The 19,346-nt window shown below is 51.3% G+C and overlaps 1 protein-coding gene across 2 annotated transcripts in view; it reads right to left on the bottom strand.

Annotated features, from left to right (window-relative positions):
* Lingo1 (leucine rich repeat and Ig domain containing 1) overlaps positions 1-19,346 on the bottom strand; it is a 230,457-nt gene that overhangs the window by 121,290 nt on the left and 89,821 nt on the right. For both annotated transcript variants that reach the window (XM_045160864.1, XM_045160865.1), the window contains exon 2: positions 16,709-16,753. The gene's annotated coding sequence lies outside the window, so the exon portion shown is untranslated. The remainder of the gene's footprint in view (positions 1-16,708; positions 16,754-19,346) is intronic.

Here is a 19,346-nt window from a genome sequence, read left to right as displayed (position 1 = left end):
CAGGAGAGGCTGTCCTCCCGTCCAGTGCCACAGGCTTGCCCAGGTGCCCCACCGCCCGGAGGGCTCTGGTGTAGTGTCGGTCTCCCTGATACCCAGGGCCCCTGGGAGGCTTGGAGCATCCACACAGCTGGATTCCCGGAAGCCGAGATGAGCAAGGAGGCAGGCAGGACCTCTGATTGGCCTGTGAACCTGGGGATGTCCTCAGTGCTGCAGATCCTTTGATCCTTTAGCCGTCTTAGCGGAAGACATCCTTCGTGTCAAGTGTGTTCCCTCAGATGTGTCTGTCTGGTCCCTGCTGTTCAGAAGGGGAAACTGGGGCGGGGGGCGCTGAGGATGGCTAAAAGTCACCCTCCTGTGTCTATGCTGTTTTCTCACCTACCAAGTAGGGACAAGGTCAGCACCCACTGTGTAGGCCATCATGGATCCGAAAGGCAAGCACATAATGTCCCTGCGCGTGGGCATCTATAAACAGGGAGAGAGCTACAAGCTCCCCATGGTAGCAAGTACCTGCTACCTACCTTGCCCAGAGCGTCCACTTCAGTGGCCATCTCCCGGCCAGAGTTGCTCCCTCCCCCCCCACACCCACCCGGCAGGAACCCAAGTGACACACAGCTTCCGGATAGCAGATGGACCCTGTCGCTACAGCACACCTCACAGAACTGAGCTGGAGGCCAGGCCTCCTCCAAGGCAGACACTGCACACCCATTTTCTCCTCCCGCTGGGCTGTACGGGGTGCCCGGGAGCTGGTCTGAATACAGCCCTCTGGAGGTGGGTCCCGGATTCTCTCGCGGCTCCCTCCCTGCTGCGGGACCCAAGCAAGAGCCCCGGGTGGGAAACAGCCACGTGTACGTGGCGGGTCGGTTTTCCCATCCGCACTGGCTCTCCCACGGTGGGATTCAAATCCACCACCTTGGCTGCTCCCCATGAGAAGGAAACAGTGCCCATTTCACAGACAGAGAAACTGAGGCTCAGGGCAGGGAAAGGCCTACGTGGGCTGCACAAAAAGTGAAGGGCAGTGTCTGTGAACCCTGCTCTGCGGGGGGTCCTGGCAAAGGTGGAGCCAGAAAGACAAGACACAGGTGCTGTGAGCTCACGTGTTGGCTTGGAAAAAAACTCCTGATCACAGGCAATGGGGCAGACGGCGCTCGTCCCAGCAGCCCCAGCACAGCCCCGCTGGCACATGCGCACATCAGCGGCCACCTGCCCTCTCCTACATCTCCAGGCCTTTGAGGGTTTTTGGGTTTTTTTTTTGTGTGTGTGTGTGTGTGTGTTTTTTTAAGAGAGAGCATTGGCGTGCCAGGGCCTCAGCTGCTGCAATCAAACGCCGGACACTTGCGCCACCTAGTGGGCACCTAGTGTGACCTTGCGCTTGCCTCACCTTTGTGCAAACATGAGTCCTTTGGCTTGGCAAGCACCTTAACTTCTAAGCTACCTCTCCAGCCTGCCTGTGAGTTTTGAACCCAGGGCCGACTTTCATTCTTCCAGCTATGGAGTTCCCTTTGGCTTAAGGCCAGAGCTCCTATCGACTGACTGAGCATCAAGGTGACAGCCACCTCTCAATGGCATATGTAGGATTCTAGTCTATCAGCTAAGTCACAGGAGGAAGCCAGGGCCCACAGGGCCCTCTGAAGCCATCTTCCTAGTACCCTGTGTTGACTCTGGGCTGCTGGCCCTGCCTAAGCTAAGTCTCTGCTCTGTCTGAAGAGCCCCTGACCTCCACCCAGTGGTCCCCACAGCAGTGGAAATGGGGGAAGAAAGTCTCCCTGCCTGCCCGCAGTATTTACACCACACTGGTTGGCATCAAGTCCTGACTGACCTGGGAAGGTGGAAGGACTCAGGGCAAAAGTGACAGCTATCACCCAGGAGGAAGGGACACAGTCTTGTCTTTGGTTGGTGGGGGGGGGGGAGTGCGACAGAGGGACATCGAAATCTACCAGCATCTTAAAAAAAAAGAAAAGAAAGGAAGAAAAACAATGGGCATGTACTTGCAGTAGCTGAACCCAAAACAGATGAAAGACTAAACATAGAACCCGAAACTATAACAGGCCTAGAAGAAAACAGGAATAAATTCATGACATGGGACTTGGCAAAGACAGACCAATAAGATGACAGCAAAGGAAGCAATCAAGAGAGCAGAAAGTAAGCAAGCAAGGAAAAGAAAGAAAAAAAGAGAGGTGGCGGGAGTGGGAGGGAGAAGGAAAGGAAGAACTGGGTGGTGGCACATGCCTGTAATTCTAGCACTTGAAAGGTAATGGCAGGAGGAGCATTCATTCAAAGTCTTCCTTGGCCATGATGGCAGGTTCAAAGCTAGGCTGGGCTACATGAGACATTCTGGGCTGGGAGAGGAAGAGAAAGAAGAGCAAGAGAAGCAATGACAAGAATATGGTTGTATTTTAACCCTGTATGCTATTGGAGAGGACGTGAAGTGGGGCAGAGAGTATGAGGGTGACTCTAAGCAGTCAACATAGAATTGCCCTGGGGATGGAGAGATGGCGTAGCAGTTAAGGAGCTTGCCTACAAAGCCAAAGGACCCAGGTTTGACACTTCAGTACCCACATAAATCCAGATGCACAAGTTGGCGCGTGCGTCTGAAGTTTGTTTGTAGTTGCTAGAGGCCCGGGCACTCCCATGTTCTCTCTCGCGCGCTCTCTCTCATAAATAAATAAAACTTTAACACACTCAAGGAGAAATTTCAGAAGATACTAGGAAATGAAAAGACATCCCTTGTCTTGGATTGGAAGAATCAATGTTGTGAAAATGGCAATTTTCATTTAATGCAATCCCCATCAAAATTCCAATGGCATTCTTTGTGAAAATAGGTGGAAAAAAATCCTAAAATTCATTTGGAAGAATGAACAAGAAAGAGAGAGAGAGAAGGAGGGAGGGAGGAAGGGAAGAAGGGAGGAAGGAAAGAAAAGAAAATTCTTTTGTTTGGGACTTTACTTGAAACACAGCTATGGTCTGTTGGGAAACCAATTCCTGCTAAATATAGAATTATGTCTGAAAAATCTTGTATGTATATAAAATGGCTCATAATTTTGGAAATTCACAGAACTTTTTACCTCTGGATTAGCTGTATTTACAAGAAACAATCAGGGGTAATCTGTTTTAACCATCTTGTGAAAACCTGTCCTAACAGGTTGACATTATCCAAAGTCATGTGTACAGTAGCATTGAAAACATAACAAAACATATTATTTATGTAAATATCCAAATGTTGTTATTTTAACTTTTTAACACTGCCACTTTGAAGTCCATGTACAGTCATAAATTTAAATCATTCATAAGAACAAAACAGAGCTCATAATAATAATAAAAAAGAACATAGAATTAGGAAGCCCAGTGTGGTGGCACACACCTTTAATCCCAGCACTCGGGAGGCAGAGGTAGAAGGATTGTCATGAGTTCGAGGCCACCCTGAGACTCCACAGTCAATTCCAGGTCAGCCTGGGCTAGAGTGAGACCCTACCTCAAAAAAAAAAAAAAAAATAGGGCTGGAGAGATGGCTTAGAGGTTAAAGTGCTTGCCTGTGAAGCCTAAGGACTCATGTTTGACTCTCTAGGTCCCACATAAGCCAGATGCACAAGGTGATGCAAGGACACAAGCTTGCACATGTGCACAAGGGGGCGCACATGTCTGGAGTTTGACTGCAGTGGCTGGAGGCCCTGGCATGTCAATTCTCTCTCTCTCATACACACACATTAAAAAAAAAAAATTTACCCAAGGAACCAGCAATCCCACTTCTGGTTAGATAAATAAAAGAATTGAGAACAAGATGCCAAAGAGACATTTGCACATGCATGTTCGGTGCAGCATTATTCATAATGGCCAACAAGTGGAAGCAGCCCAGACGTCTATAAGTAGATATACAATCAGGCTAGAATATCATTGTTTTAAGAAGGAAAAAAAAAAAAAAAGCTGAGTGTGGTGGCGCATGCCTTTAATCCCAGCACTCCGGAGGCAGAGGTAGGAGGATTGCTGTGAGTTTGAGGCCAGCCTGGGACTATACAGTGAATCCCAGGTCAGCCTGGGCTATAGCGAGACCTTAGACCCTACCTTGAAACACCAAAAAAAAAAAAAAAAAAGGAAGAAAATCCTGTCTATCATATACCACAATATGGGTAGGCCCTTTAGACATGATGCTAAATGAGGTAAGGCAGTCGGTCACAAAGAGCACACGGGCATCCTAAGCGGTGGCCCCCCCCCTTCTTTCCATTGGGCCCACACTACTTGGGTTCAAATGCCCATTCTACCTCTCACAGGCTGTATAACTTTGGACAAGTAAGTTGCTTAACCTCTCCATGCTTCAGTTCCTTCTGTAAAAACAGCCCATGAGATGCGGTGAGGATTAAACCAATAAATATCTGTGAAACGCTCAGAACAGCACCTGGCACACAGCAGGCACTTGGAAGCCTGAGCTGTCATTACTGTCAGCATGTCATTGCTGTCCTACTTCTCAGGGCTGTTTGGAGGCCCAGACGTGGCCAAGTATACCGAGAGCTTTCTGAACACTGGGAGGCCCACCCGCTATGATTACTGACAGATCAATCTCCTTGCTTCTCTTTACTTGAAAGCCTTTATGGCACCCCTATTCACTCAAACATGTACACCCCACCCTTCACACACATAAGACATCCCCCCCTACACACACACTCCTGCCCCAAACACACACATAGCCCAGGCAGTTTTAGGTAAGAGTCGGGAAAGATTCCATCAACCTTTGAGGAGCTCAGGGACAGTGGGAGAAATAAGAAAGAAAAATCACTCAAGCCAGTGAGCATCTACAAAGCGGGGCGGGGGGGGGGGGAGGAGGAACACAGGGAGGCCAAGGACTGAGCCATATTCTGAGTTGTGCCTGGAAACCAGATGCAGACCATGGGGAGCCACAGAGGACCTTGGAGAGAGGAATGGAGCAGAAGAGCTGGCTTGGACCCAGGCTATCAATGGGCCAGCCCAGCTATGCAGGAGGTCCAGAGTTGGCAGGCAGAGAGAGCTGGGAGCGCAGGGCCTACTCACCTCTGGACAGATGGTCTCTGCCTGGGGCCACGGGTTACCCTGTGCAGAAAGAGAATCCTCCTGCCCCAGGCAAGCCAGGACCCTCATGCCTGCTCGCCATGGCCTGCCTCCTCAGACCCAGGTGCCAAGCACAACTGACCAGATCACACACCACCGCGGGCAGGGGACCTGCTGTACTCCAACCAAGGTGCCCCCACATGTCTGTAGTATAATCTTCGAATGGCCAAGCTGCCAGGGGTGGGTGATCTGGAGGGCAGTGGTTACTACAGCCCTTTCCTCAAAAGCCATTCCGCGTCCTTTGCCTCTGGGAAGGCCAGACTAGCTGCCCACGAGCGTCAGGTCTATCCTGACTCTGCCTCCCATGGCTCCTTCCCAGGCCTCTGCTGTGCCCCTGTCCAGTGTGTGTGTGTGTGTGTGTGTGTGTGTGTGTGTGTGTGTGTGTGTGTGTGTAAGAGGGGAATGGGCATGCCAGGGCCTCCAGCCATTACAAACTCCAGACGCATGCACCACCTTGCGCAACTGGCTTACGTGGGCACTAAGGAATCGAACCTGGCTCCTTAGACTTCACAGGCAAGCGCCTTAACCATTAAACCATCTCTCCAGCCCCTCACTGTGCAGTGTAAATTCACATTTCCATTTCCATTGTGACTCCCAGGAACCACGGACCAGCATCCTACCCTGTGTCCACGTTCTGATGTACCCAAGTCTTTTCTTTCTGTTACATTCTAGAACATCCTCTCTCTTGGGCTGGAGAGATGGCTTAGCGGTTAAGTGCTTGCCTGTGAAGCCTAAGGACCCAGTTCGAGGTTCGATTCCCCAGGACCCACGTTAGCCAGATGCACAAGGGGGCGCACGCGTCTGGAGTTCATTTGCAGTGGCTGGAAGCTCTGGTGCGCTCATTCTCTCTCTGTCTCTCTATCTGCCTCTTTCTGTCTCTCTCTGTCACTCTCAAATAAATAAATAAAAATGAACAAAATATTTTTTAAAAAACTGTTCATTTAGAAAGTCCTCTCTCTTGAACTATGTCTATCTTACTGTTACATATATACTCACAGATAACATGAGGGCATAAAAGGAGTGTAGATATCTCTTAACGTAGAAAGATTAAGGCAGATGCAAGTATGCCTCTGGAATCTTCACATAGCTACAACAATGGGAGGCAGAGGCAGGCGAATCTCAAAGCTCACAGTCCAGCCTGTCTAGCAGTCACAGTGGCAAACAAGAAGAGAGACCCTCAAACAAGGCGGAAGGCAAGGACCAACACCCTGAGGTTGTTCTCTGGCCTCCACATGCAGGGAGTAGCACCCATGCACCCATACACAACTTTACACATAACACACACACACACAGAAATATTCACATGTAAAATGTCAGCCTTTCTCCCCTCCCCCCAAACCCAGACTCACATGTAGCTGCTCTTTAGGTGATAGAAAATCTAGGATCTGTTATCTGGGGCAGGAGTTGGGCAATGGGAGAGGCTGAAGCTGGCTTTATCCCCCTTGGCATGGGGTCAGATTACACAGAGGAGTTAGGAGGACCCCCTGCATTCACTCCACCATGTTCTACAGCCCTGAAAATAACTGACAACTTTCACTAGGACTTAGTGAGTGCATGATGCTGAACATCACACACACTCACCCTTCCATGACGGGCGATGTAGCAAGGAGACTCTATTCTAGACGCAGCCCTCCACCTAGGGCCTCCAGCCTCCATAACTGTAACGAATGAATACCTTCTCTTTCTAAATTGCCCACTGCCTGGTATTCTGCTTCAGTTATCGACACGTGGACGGACTAAGAGAAGGTATTGGGGTGTTACCCTAACAAATACCTAGAACAAGAAAGTGGATTTGGATCTAGACAGTGAGGAGAGGCTGCACGGATTTAGAGAAAAGCAGACCAGACGCCTGCATCGCCACAAGGAGAGGACTGCGGGCGGTTCTGGGGAGGGTTCGGGAGAGGGACAGAGCTGTGGGGACACAGTGAACCCCTCAGAGATGAGCTGAGCGATCATGCCCTGCACACCGTAGAACGTGGATGACAAGAGCAGCCATTCTGATGAGATTTCAGACGGAACAGGAAAGGGGGTGCTGCGACCTGGAGAAAGGCATCATGGCCACAGGGCAAGGACTTGGATGGTGCCTGTGTCCTAGGAGCTGGGAGAAGCCAGATTTAAGGACGATGAACTAGGCAGAAGAAATGGTCCCAAAGCATTCCATGTGCTGGGCAACACAATGTGGGACAGGGGGTGATGTGAGGATGGAACTGATGCTCCTGTGGGAAGCACAAGGGAACTTTTAAAATCCTTCAGGGGCTGGCTGGAGCAATGGCTTAGTGGTTAAGGCACTTGCCTGTGAAGCCAAAGAACCCCGGTTAGATTCCCCAGAACCCACATAAGCCAGATGCACAAGGTAGCACACGCATCTGGAGTTTGGGGTTATGTTTTTTGCAGTAGCTAGAGACCCTGGCGCACCCATTCTCTCTCTCTCTCTTTCTCTCTATACCTGCATCTTTCTCTCAAATAAATAAATAAAAATAGGAGAAAAATGTTTTTAATAGACATTCAGGGGCTGGAGAGATGACTTAGTGGTTAAGGCACCTGCCTGCGAAGCCTAAGCACCCAGGTTCGGTTCCCCAGGACCCACGTTAGCCAGATGCACAAGGGGACACACGCGTCTGGAGTTCATTTGCAGTGGGTGGAGGGCCTGGTGTGCCCATTCTCTCTCTCTACCTCTCTCTCTTTCTCAAATAAATAAATAAATGTCTTTTTAGCCTTCAACCCAACCCATGAAGAAGGAAAAGGTGTGCTTTGGAGACAGCGTTGACAGCAGGGCCGAGCAACCATTCAAGAGTCTCAGGGACAGGAGAGACAAGGACTGTCCCTGGAGGCAACGCGGATCCTGACGGCTAGGTTTCCAGAGAGGCGCCTGCAGGACCTCGCTGTACCATCTTAGGACTTGGTTCCCCGAATGACATCATAGGGCTGGAGAGATAGATGGCTTAGTGCTTAAGGCGCTTGCCTGCAAAGCCTAAGGACCCAGGTTCAAGTCCCCAGGGCCCACGTAAGCCAGATGCACAAGGTGGTATATGTGTGTGTCCAGAGTTAGTTTTGCAGTGGCTGGTGGTCCATTCTCTCTCTATCTGCCTCTTTTGTTCCCTCTGAAATAAATGAATAAATAGGATATTGTTTTAAATGACAGCACAGCATGCCTCCACTGCCCCCGCTGCAGCTCAGGGAGGTCCAGGTGTGGCTCAGCTGGTCACTCCAACAGGTACAAGCCAAAAGCTCTTGGCAGTATCTATGCAGCTGTGCAGGCTGCAGAAGCTATGGGTCCATTCTCAAGATGCTTCAGACAGCCTGGGAGCCCAAGCAGAGATATATTAGAGATGGAATCCTCGTAGGGTCCCCAGTAGGCTAGTGCCTATGGAAGCAATGGGAGCAGGGCAGCCCCCACAAACTTCAGAACCATAAGACTGCCAGGGTACAGCCACCTCCAGCCTGGGGAAACTGCAGGCATGAGACTCCAAAGTGCAAGATAGCTGCGTGGACGGAACCCAGCAAAGCCACTGGGAAAGGGCTTCCTGGGGCATAGGGGACCAAGCTCCTGCCTCCCATTGCCTAAGCTGTGACCAGGGTATCCAAGGAGATTAGTGTCCAGCTAGAAAAAGTAATGCTGAGATCCTGGCTGCTTGTGGACTTGCTCAGGCCCCGTTGCCCCTTTCTTTGCTTGTGGGGTGTGTGTGTGTGTGTGTGTGTGTGTGTGTGTGTGTGTGTGTGTGTGGTGTATGCACACGTCTATGCAGATGCATGTGGATGCCACAGGAAGACATTAAGTGTCCAACTCTTGCCCTGCTGTCTCATTTTCCTGAGACTGAATCTCTCAGTGAAGTTGGAGCTCCCCATTTTTTTCAGCTAGGCTCACAGGGCTGCCATCCCCAATAATCCTCCTAACTCCACCACCCTCACTAGTGTTGGGGTCACAGGTATGTCATGCACCATGCCTGGCTTTTTTTTTTAAATATTTTTTGTTCATTTTTTATTTATTTATTTGAGAGCGACAGACACAGAGAGAAAGACAGATAGAGGGAGAGAGAGAGAATGGGCGCGCCAGGGCTTCCAGCCTCTGCAAACGAACTCCAGACGCGTGCGCCCCCTTGTGCATCTGGCTAATGTGGGACCTGGGGAACCGAGCCTCGAACCGGGGTCCATAGGCTTCACAGGCAAGCGCTTAACCGCTAAGCCATCTCTCCAACCCCATGCCTGCCTTTTTATGGAGGTGCTGGGGATCCAACTCAGGGCCTCGTGTTTGTGCACGGAGCGCTTTTATCGACTGAGCTTTTCCCCAGTTTCCCCTTTCTTCCTGTTCCTTTCTCTCTCTTGGGATGAAGTTTCCATTCAAGGCCTGGCCCCGCACCACACTTTGGAAGTGGAGCGCTTGCTTGGTCTTGCAGGCTCACAATGATAAGAGGCGCCTCAGGCTGGGCTGTGCCGAGTCTCATCCACGGGTGGGTGACGCAGATGACACGCTGGACTTGGCACTTTGGAGTTGGTGCTGGGATAAGTTAAGGCTCTGAGGCTCTTGGGACAGAGGGAGTGTATTTCGCACATGAGTGGGACATGAATTTGGGGAGCCAGATGGAATGCCCCTAAAGTTCCTGTGTTGGAAACAATCTCCAAAGCGACAGTGCTGAGAGCTGAGGTGTTTGACAGGTGACGGGTCAAAGCAGGACAAGCAGACCCTCACCAGACATCGTTTGATATTATTACTTCTGGGAATTAAATCCAGGGTCTTGCGCATGCTAGACAAGTGCTCTTCCACTGAGTTACTCCTCCAGCCCAAGTTCCTTAACTTTTGACCTCCCAGCCTCCAGAACTGTAGGGAATAGATTTCCTTTTTTTTTTTTTTTTTGTCTTGTGGTACTGGGAATTGAACCTAGCACCTCACACATGCTAGGTAAGTGCTCTACCACTGAGCTATATCCATATCCTTTATTTTGAGACACTAAGTTGCCCAGGTTGGCCCTAAACCCACTCAGTAGCCCAAATAAGCCTTGAACTTGTGATCTTCCTGCCTTAGCCTTCCAAATAGCAGTAATTATAGCCTGTACCAGAAGGCCCAGCTGGATTTTTTAAATATGTTTTTCATTTATTTGCAAGGAGAGAGAGAGAGAAGAAAAAAGAGAGGGAAAGAGAGAGAGAGAGAGAATGGCAGAAAGAGAGAATGGATACACCTGGACCTCTTGCCACTGCAAACTAACTCCAGATGTATGTGCCACTTTGTGCATCTGGCTTTACGTGGGCCCTGGGGAATCAAACCTCACACTGTTTGGCTTTAAAAGCAAGTACCTTTAACCACTGAGCCATTTCTCCGGTCCAGCTAGATTTTTCTTTTTCCTTTATTTGTTTTGTTTAATTTTTTTTTTTTAGGTAAGGTCTCACTCTAGCCCAGGCTGACCTGGAACTCACTATGTAGTCTCAGGGTGGCCTCAAACTCACAGCAATCCTCCTACCTCTGCCTCCCGAGTGCTGGAGTTAAAGGCATGTGCCACCACGCCCTGCTTAGACTTTTTTCTTGATAAATTACTTAGTGTCTGATGATCTGTTATTGCTTCACTCAGTGCCTGGATAATCTTCTCCCAACCCTGAAAGGTGAGTCTGACTATAATTCTCCCAGGACAGCTGGGGAAACTGAGGCAAGGAGTTTCATTCATAAGTCTAACAGCATATAGCTGACTAGTACTGGAGCTGGGCTTCACACCAAGGTAGAAGATGCCACAAAGCAGTGTGTGTTGGATGTGTTTGTGTATTTGTGTGGAGGTCACGGGATAACATTCAGGTTTCATTCCTCCACCTTCTTGGAAGCAGGGTCTCTCACTGCTCACCACCGTTTTTGCCATTCTAGCTTCCCCACCTCCACCCTGGCTTCCAGTGGATCCTCCTGTCTCTACCTCCCTTCTTGCCCATAGCTGTGGCTTGGATTACAAATGGCTGCCATAGGGTTTGGCTGTTCAAGTGGGTACTAGGGATTCAAAGTCGGGTTCTCATGCTTGCGCAGCAAGCACTGGATCCACTGAGCCCTCTTCCCCAGCCTCACGAAGGAGGTTCTCACCAGCTACCCTTAGTGCACTGAGGGCTTAGCCAATAGGAAGGACACGAGACTGGGGGCTAGAAGGGGCTTCACATCCCAGGCCTGAGGCTAAGTAGACCCAGTCCCTTCGACTTGCCCACTGATGTGGGGTCAGACCTTGCCTCTGTCTGTTTACACCAACCTGGTGCCTCTTCTCCTCCAGCTGTGTAAGCAGGCCTGGAGTGGAGTGGGCCACGTTTACTCCACACACAGCAAAGGAGGAAGAGGGGACTGGCCAGCTAAGACATTATGGAGTATCAGGTGACAACGGGATAAATGCCAGACTTTAGCATCAGAGAGGCATAGGGTCATTCTGAACCTTAGCTTCCACATCTGTCACACACAACAGGAAGGGCCTGCTGCCAAGCTGAGCTAACATAATGGGTTTCCAGTGCCCCGGGCATGGCCACAGCAGATGAGGGGGCCCGACCACTCAGGACCTTGTGAGGCTGTGCTGAGACCGTCCATGGAAGCCCACCAGAGCTGGGCCCCAGCAGGCACCTCCCCCATCACCCAGATGAGCTTCGTGGCCTTGCAAAAGTCACTCCACCACTCTGGCCTCAACCTCCTGTGCTGTAGAATGAAAGTCGTAGGACAGCGACCATCCACCATGCTTGACACCAAATGTTGTAGCCACGACCATTTTTACATCCTAGGGGATCTCCTAGCCTCTCCAAGATGCCCTTTCCGCCTGGTGGGCAGGCCATGAATGGGCTGGGCAGAGTGGCAGGAGGGCAGGTTCAGAGAGAACAGGTGGGATCAGGTGCCAAGGCAGGGGGGCCTCACAGTGTAAGAGACAGGAGAAAGATGCCCACTTCTCAGGGTCTTGGGATCTCCTGCCTCTAGAGGCATAGATTGGCACACACAGACACACACACACACACACACACACACACACACACACACACACACAGGTCCATCCAGACCTATACAAGTCCCTGTTTGGGACATCCCGAGGCAGGTAGCGAAAGCCACATTCATTCTTGGGCATCCCAGCCTAACCCTCTACAGAAAAGGACACAGGTGGCTTCAATCCTACCATGATAATAGTTTTTTTTAAATATATCTATTTATTTAATTACGTGAGAGGGAAACAGGCAGACAGACACACAGAGAGAACGGGCACACCAGGGCCTTTAGCCACTGCAAAGGAACTCCAGACACATGCACCACCTTGTGCACGCGGCTTTTATGTGGATACCAGAGCATCGAACCTGGGTCCTTTGGCTTTGTAGGCAAGCGCCTTAACCGCTGAGCCATCTCCCAAGCCCAGCTTCAATCCTAGTCTTGCCCCTTTGCACCTTTCCCAGGTGGGTTCATGTGGAAACAACATCCCTCTGCATGAGGCACAGATGATGCTATGTGATCAAAGAGCCAGGGCGGGGCTGGTGTGTCCCCTCCTCTGGCACTCCTGCCCCAGCGGCACCCAGAGGAAGACCCCGAGACCAGAGTCAGTTCTCTCACCCAAACCATGGGGCCCAGGGTAGGGACCTACATATCACCTGCCCCTGCCTGAACTGGCTCTGCCGTCCACCCCACCCAAGGGAGCCACTGCCACCAAGCCTCATTCTGTGACAGCACCTCCGGGAAGACCTGGCTCACCACACGCCAAGCCACGCTGAAGAGCTCCTTCGATGGCGAGGAGAGCCGAGCACAGAAAAGCTGAGCGATGCACCTGAAGTCACACAGTGCCCAGGGGCAGACCGCGTGAGCCGGGCAGTTTGGGCTCAGCACCTAAGGGTTTCTCCTCTGCCCTGGGCTGCTCAACTGGCCCTTAGGACCTTGGAAGAGCCCAACACTTGGACTCTGGCAGGACAGGACAGTGGGGTCTCCCTGCTGGGCTGGGCTGACTGAGGTGAACACCCAAAAAAAAAGAAAGCAGCATTTGAAACAAAGTCTAAGCTTTTAAAGCTAAAAATGTAAGTGCACTGGCCTGACACCCACCCCCGCTGCTCCGTTCCCGTTGCAGCAGGGAGCGCAGCTCCCCCTCAGGTTAGCAGCTTGGACCCATGCAGAAGGTCAGGGCTGGAAGCTCAGGGAGGGACGATGGGGTAGCCACGGGTATCCGGTAGCCCCACCGGTCCAAAGTCCTTCCCCTGGGCCTTTTTGGGTGGGCTGCATGAACCCAACTCCATTCTGGAGCAGTCCTTACACTTCTGCACGCACCCAGACAGCTGTCCACCTGTGATAGCCAGGTGTGGTTTTGTGCAGGGGACAGCACTGTCCGAGATGGCCCCCCATGACCGCCCTGCGTGACCAGCGCACCTCCTCTTCCTCTGCTAGATGCAGTGGTTCCTAGATTGGCATAGCGCCTCTTCTCAGGCTAGGGAGAAGGGGGCAGCACACACTCTCGGGTGGATCTCTTGTATTCCAAAGGGTACCGAGGGCTGGCTAGCCTACAGTAACTCAGAAGCAGGACCCAAAGGCGCTGGCAGCCCTGCCTACTGGCCCCCATCAGCACCACAAACTGAATGCACCCAGACCAGAAATGCCCTGGTGCATGTGGTCCTCCGGGTCCCTACACACATCTCTACTGATCTGGCTGACACAGCCTCAGCTCCTGCTCCACCTCCCAAGTCTGGGCCTCCAGCCAGGACCCACCCCTGGACAGATCTGGGACCTGGAGAGGGTGCCTGGGCCACAGCCCATGTCACCACACCAAGGTCTTTCCCCATCTGTCATCTTTGGCTTCCCCACCTCTAAGAAGGGGACAAACTTCTCCCCTCGCACTGCTGCTGCTGTTGCTGCTGCTGTTGCTAAGACGGATGAACTAATTAAAGTGTGGAAAGGTTTCCTGGAGACTTAAAAAGAGGTGATTGAGTGCCGTGGCAAATTAACTACAGTTGCTGCCCCTCCTCCAGGCAGGCTACCTGGATCTGGTCCACAGAGCCCGTGGCTCTGCTCTGGAGTGACAGGAAGGCTGAGCTGCCTCAGCTGCTGAGGGCTTTAGTCCCCTCAGAGTCCTTGCTCTTCCCACGCCTCCTCTGCTGAGTAGTGGATGTGTGTTGGTTATGTTTTGTGTATGGTGCAGGCATGTTCATGAACACGTGTGTGGGTGCTCATGCACGTGTGTGCATGTGCATGTAGGGGTCAGAGGTCAACAGCCAGTGTCCTCTTCAGCTGCTCTTCACTTTTTTAAAATTTTGTATATAGGGCTGGAGAGATGGCTTAGCGGTTAAGCGCTTGCCTGTGAAGCCTAAGGACCCCGGTTCGAGGCTCGATTCTCCAGGACCCATGTTAGCCAGATGCACAAGGGGGCACACGTGTCTGGAGTTCGTCTGCAGTGCCTGAAGGCCCTGGTGCACGCATTCTCTCTCTCCCCCTCTTTCTCTGCCACTCTCAAATAAATAAAGTAAACAAAAAATATTTTTAATTACACACACACACACATATGTGTGTGTGTGTGTGTGTGTGTGTGTGTGTGTATGTATATTGGTTTTTCGAGGTAGGGTCTCACTCTATTCCAGGCTCACCTGGAATTCGCTATGTATTCTCAGGGTGGCCTTGAACTCACAACAATCCTACCTCTGCCCAAGTACTGGGATTAAAGGCATGCACCATCACCCCTGGCTTATTTTTTTAATATATTTTATTTATTTATTTATTTATTTATTTATTCATTTATTTATTTATTTATTTATTTGCAAGCAGAGAGAGAGTTACAGAAAAGAGAGACAGACAGAGAAATGGGCATGTCGGGGCCTCCAGCTGCTGCAAACAAATTCCAGATGCATATGCCACTTTGTGCATCTGGCTTGAAGTGGTTTCTGGGGAAATCAAACCTGGGTTGTCAGGCTTTGCAGGACAGTGCCTTAACCACTGGGTCATTTCTCCAGCCCCATCTACCTTATTTTTTGAGATTGGGTCTCTTACTGAAACTATAGCTCATAGATTTGCTAGACTAGCCTGGCGTGGTGGCGCACGCCTTTAATCCCAGCACTCGGGAGGCAGAGGTAGGAGGATCGCTGTGAGTTCTAGCCCTGAGACTACATAGTGAATTCCAGGTCAGCCTAGACCAGAGTGAGACCCTACCTCAAAAAAAACCAAAACCCAAAAAACAACACAAACATTTTGCCAGACTAGTCAGCCAGATAGCCCTGGGATCCTCCTGTCTCTGCCACCCCTGTGCTGGAATTCAAGGCATTCACCTCCACACCCAGCATTTTACATGGGTGCTAAGGATCGAAACCCAGGTCCTCACACTTGTGTGGCAAGCGCTTTACCCACTGAGCCGTCTGTCCAGCCCCCCCAATGTTTGTTAGCATTTGTTGAGCACCAGCTATGTCCATAGCCTTCTCTACACAGTGCAATGTCCAGGAGGATAAACTGTAACCCTTTGACAGATGAGGAAACTGGGGGAAGGAGGTGCTTCATGGACCCGAGTGAAGCCTGACCCTTTACTCATGATGTTACTGTTGCCGGGCTTGAGGGAGACTGCCTCCCTCCGCAGGCTCTCCTGCCCGCCCCTGCATGGACGCAAGGCTGACTCGGCCAGCACAGTGGAACCTCAGTTCTCGTTTAAAACCTAGAGCCTGCAGGAGGATCCTGATGCAACGCCTGCTTTGGAAGTGAAATCAGAGGAGATGCTGAATGCTGGGGGGCGGGGCACAGAATGGAGACCAGGGAGGGATGCGTGTCTGCCCTGAGGCTTGTCTCAGCCCCAGCCTGGTCCAGAACTGTTTATCAGATATAGGAATGGAGTGCCCAGAGTACTTATTCATTTTAGCACAAGACCCTTGTGACGGTTTGATTCAGGTGTCCCCCGTAAACTTAGGTGTTCTGAATGCTAGGCTCCCAGCTGATGGAGATTTGGGGATGAAGGCCTCCTGGAGGCAGTGTATTGTTGGGGGCGGGCTTATGGGTGTTATAGCCAGTTTCCTCTTGCCAGTGTTTGGCATACTCTTCTGTTATCGTCCACCTGATGTTGGCCAGGGGGTGATGTCCACCCTCTGCTCATGCCATCGTTTTCCCCTGCCATCATGGAGCTTCCCCCTTGAGTCTGTAAGTCGAAATAAACCTTTTTTTTCTTTTTTACCCACACAAGCTGCTCTTGGTTGGGTGATTTCTACCAGCAATGTGAACCTGACTGCCACAACCCTCAAAACCAGTGCCCAACCACCCATACAACCTCCACCCCAATTCCCACAAACAGGCCCACTTCTGCTCTCTCCTTAATAAAGGGGTCTCAGGTGGCTGGTGCCTGGCCCAGGAGCACAACCAATGTGTATGCATGTGCATGCACACACACATACGCACACACACACCAGCAGCTGCTCCCAAGGGCCCTCAGCACCCATCACTTGAGTACCAGCAGGCCATAATGACACCTTCCTGTCCCCCAAGCTGATTCCTAAACCTCGCCTCCACCCCCATTGTTAACAATGTCCTCCACTGAACATGGCTAATGAAGAAAAGATAGGCTTTAGAAGAAAAAGAAAGAGAAACGATAGCCGGGAGGGACAAAGGCCCCGGAACGGCATGGCGCTCCCTCCGCGGGCACCTCCCCTCCCCTCACCCCCCCCTTCCCCCCCCCCCCACGTCCACCACTTGCACAAAGGCTCTCACCTCTCTCAGGCCGGAGTCCAGGCTCGGGGCTCCTTAGCGGGACACCTGCAGAGACACAATGGGGAAGAGAAGAGTGGACACTCAGGTCTGTCCTGAAGTCACCCAAGTTGCTGCCAAGCCTGTACTCTCTGTGCCCTGAAGGAAGACAGTGTGTGGAGGGGACCCACACCTCGCTTTCCAGTAGTTCCCGGGGCAGTCCAAAGATGCCAGGTTCATCCCACAGAGCCAAGATGGCATTTTTTCTTTTTTTTATTCTTCGAGGTAGGGTCTCACTGTAGCCCAGGCTGACCTGGAATTCACTATGTAGTCTCAGGCTGGCCTTGAACTCATGGCAATCCTCCTACCTCTGCCTCCTGAGCGCTGGGATTAAAGGCGTGCACCACCACACCCAGCTCAAGGTGGCATTTTTCATTAAGCAAAAGTTGGGGCTACCGCCGGCTGGGATCACTCTCAGGTTCTACATGGGCCTTGAGCTACGCAAATCAGTCCCGGTGAGCACCCTTCACCCCACCTCCCACGAAAGAAGTGGTGGCTGTCTGGTCTTTGGACACACAGGTGGTCCATGGCACAAAGTAGCCTAGAGAAACAGCAAAAAGGAAGCGCCCGGGTCCTCCGCCCATCTCTGCCTGGCACCCTGTCCCAACCCAGCTCAGCTGCATCCTTGGCTCACTCTGTGACTCTGGGCCAGTCCTTTCCCTCCACTGGTCTTCATTTCCCCCATTGGTACCAGCGGGTGAATCTGCCACCTGCAGGGACTTGTGCAAACACAGCTAGCTGCCACCCTCGGAGTTTCAGAGCCGTGGGGCCTGGATGGGCCTGAGACTCTGCATTGCAAACAGGCTCCCTGAGGTTCCTGTGCTGCCGGATAGAACCCCATTTCAGTAACTGCTGGTCAGATGTGCCTGGCTCGCAGAGTACCCAACTCACACCATCAAGGAGTTCACAGGCTGTTCTCTCTCTCTCTCTCTCTCTCTCTCTCTCTCTCTCTCTCTCTCTCTCACACACACACACACACACACACACACACACACACACATACACATAGCAGACATCCAATACAAAGCAGCCACAGAAAGAAATGTACCTTCTAACACTGAGCTCTGACAGCAAAAGGTTATGGACAGCTTCCTGGAGGAGGAGAAAACCTAAGTTGCTGTTTTCCATATTACTGCCTTGTTATACGAGTACTTAGATACAAAGAAGTGTTATTGTTTAAAAATATTTTTATTCACTTATTTGAGAGAGAGAGAGGCAGATAGAGAGAGAGAATGGGTGCACCAAGGTCTCTGGCCACTGCAAACCAACTCCAGGTGCATGTGCCACCATGTGCATCTGGCTTACGTGGGTCCTGGGGAATCAAACCTGGGAATGTAGGTTTTGTGGACAAGCACCTTCATTGTGAAGCCATCTCTTGAGTTCTGGAAGTGTTCATCTTTACAAAAAGCTTCAGGTAAAAAACAAGCCCCCTGCTCCAAATAATCTCTCCAGAGCCACTGACTCCCCTTTTGGGTAAAACTTGGGCATTAATACACTGTGCACTGACAGAGAGAGCTGGGCACACACAGGTATATATTCCAGAGCATACAACACCTGTGACATAGAAACCTTGTCCATGTCTTCACGTGGCAGCAACCATGGCTTGTTCTCCTTGAGCATCTACTGTGTACCAGACAGTGTGCTGAGTGTTCCCTACATTCCCCAGACGTGGCCCCCTGAGATGGGTGCTGTTTGGATTCTCCTTTTGTAGAGGAGATCAGAGCTCAGAATGGTGGTTAATAAGAGCACCCTCACCAGATGAGCAGGATCCCAAGGATGTGAGGTTAGGGGGGTCCTTTTTTTTTCTTTTCATTTCAAACATTATTGGGGGAGCGGTTCTGTCTCTTGTACACTTGTTCAAGGATTTCTCTGGGTATGTTCCTAAAGTGTAGGTCAAAGGACATGCATTTGTAAAATTCTGAATGCTCTCGAGAAACATCTGCACTGTTTTCTAATTCCCCCACGGCAAAATAGCTGCCTTTGGGCACCTGTCACGCACCAGAGTCACTAACATCTGGGATAGCATCCCCATTTTGCAGAAGAGAAAAACTGAGGAGCAAAAAGGCTAAGTTACTTGTCCAAAGTCACGGGGCATTCTAACCTGTCTCCATATCATTAAAAGAAGAGGGTTAGATGGAAAGAGGGAGGGCTCTTGGCTCCACGGTTCTGTTCTTCGTTAGTAGCAAAGTGTGTCCTGCTTGTCTCCCAGGCTCCCTGACTCCCTCTGCAGCTGGGCTCCCATCCCCCACACTCCACAAGATTGTCCTGAGATGCTCAGAAAGCCGAGTTCTACCAGCCCAAAGGTCACTCTCCATGCCCTGGTCTCCAAGCTCTGGGCAGCAGCTGAAGTGCCGACGGCTGCCTTCACGAGGAGACGCTGATCTGTGGGCTCCCCAGACCGGCCTTCCTCCGAACGTGGAGCCCCAGCGCTCACAGGCAGCCCCCCCTCCCCCGTCCTGTGCACTCATCTTTTGACTGCTTTCACAGCTCCGGTCTTCACACCTCAACTCTGCTCTGGCCAGTACCACTGTCCCCTGAGCACAGCTTCAGGATCCAGAGACCAATCTGTCATCTCCACTTGCTTCCCCTAATAGACCTGTCC

Source organism: Jaculus jaculus, chromosome 10 (genome assembly GCF_020740685.1).
Source record: "Jaculus jaculus isolate mJacJac1 chromosome 10, mJacJac1.mat.Y.cur, whole genome shotgun sequence".
NCBI lineage: Eukaryota > Metazoa > Chordata > Mammalia > Rodentia > Dipodidae > Jaculus > Jaculus jaculus.
This window is presented reverse-complemented; position numbering and strand designations above follow the sequence as displayed.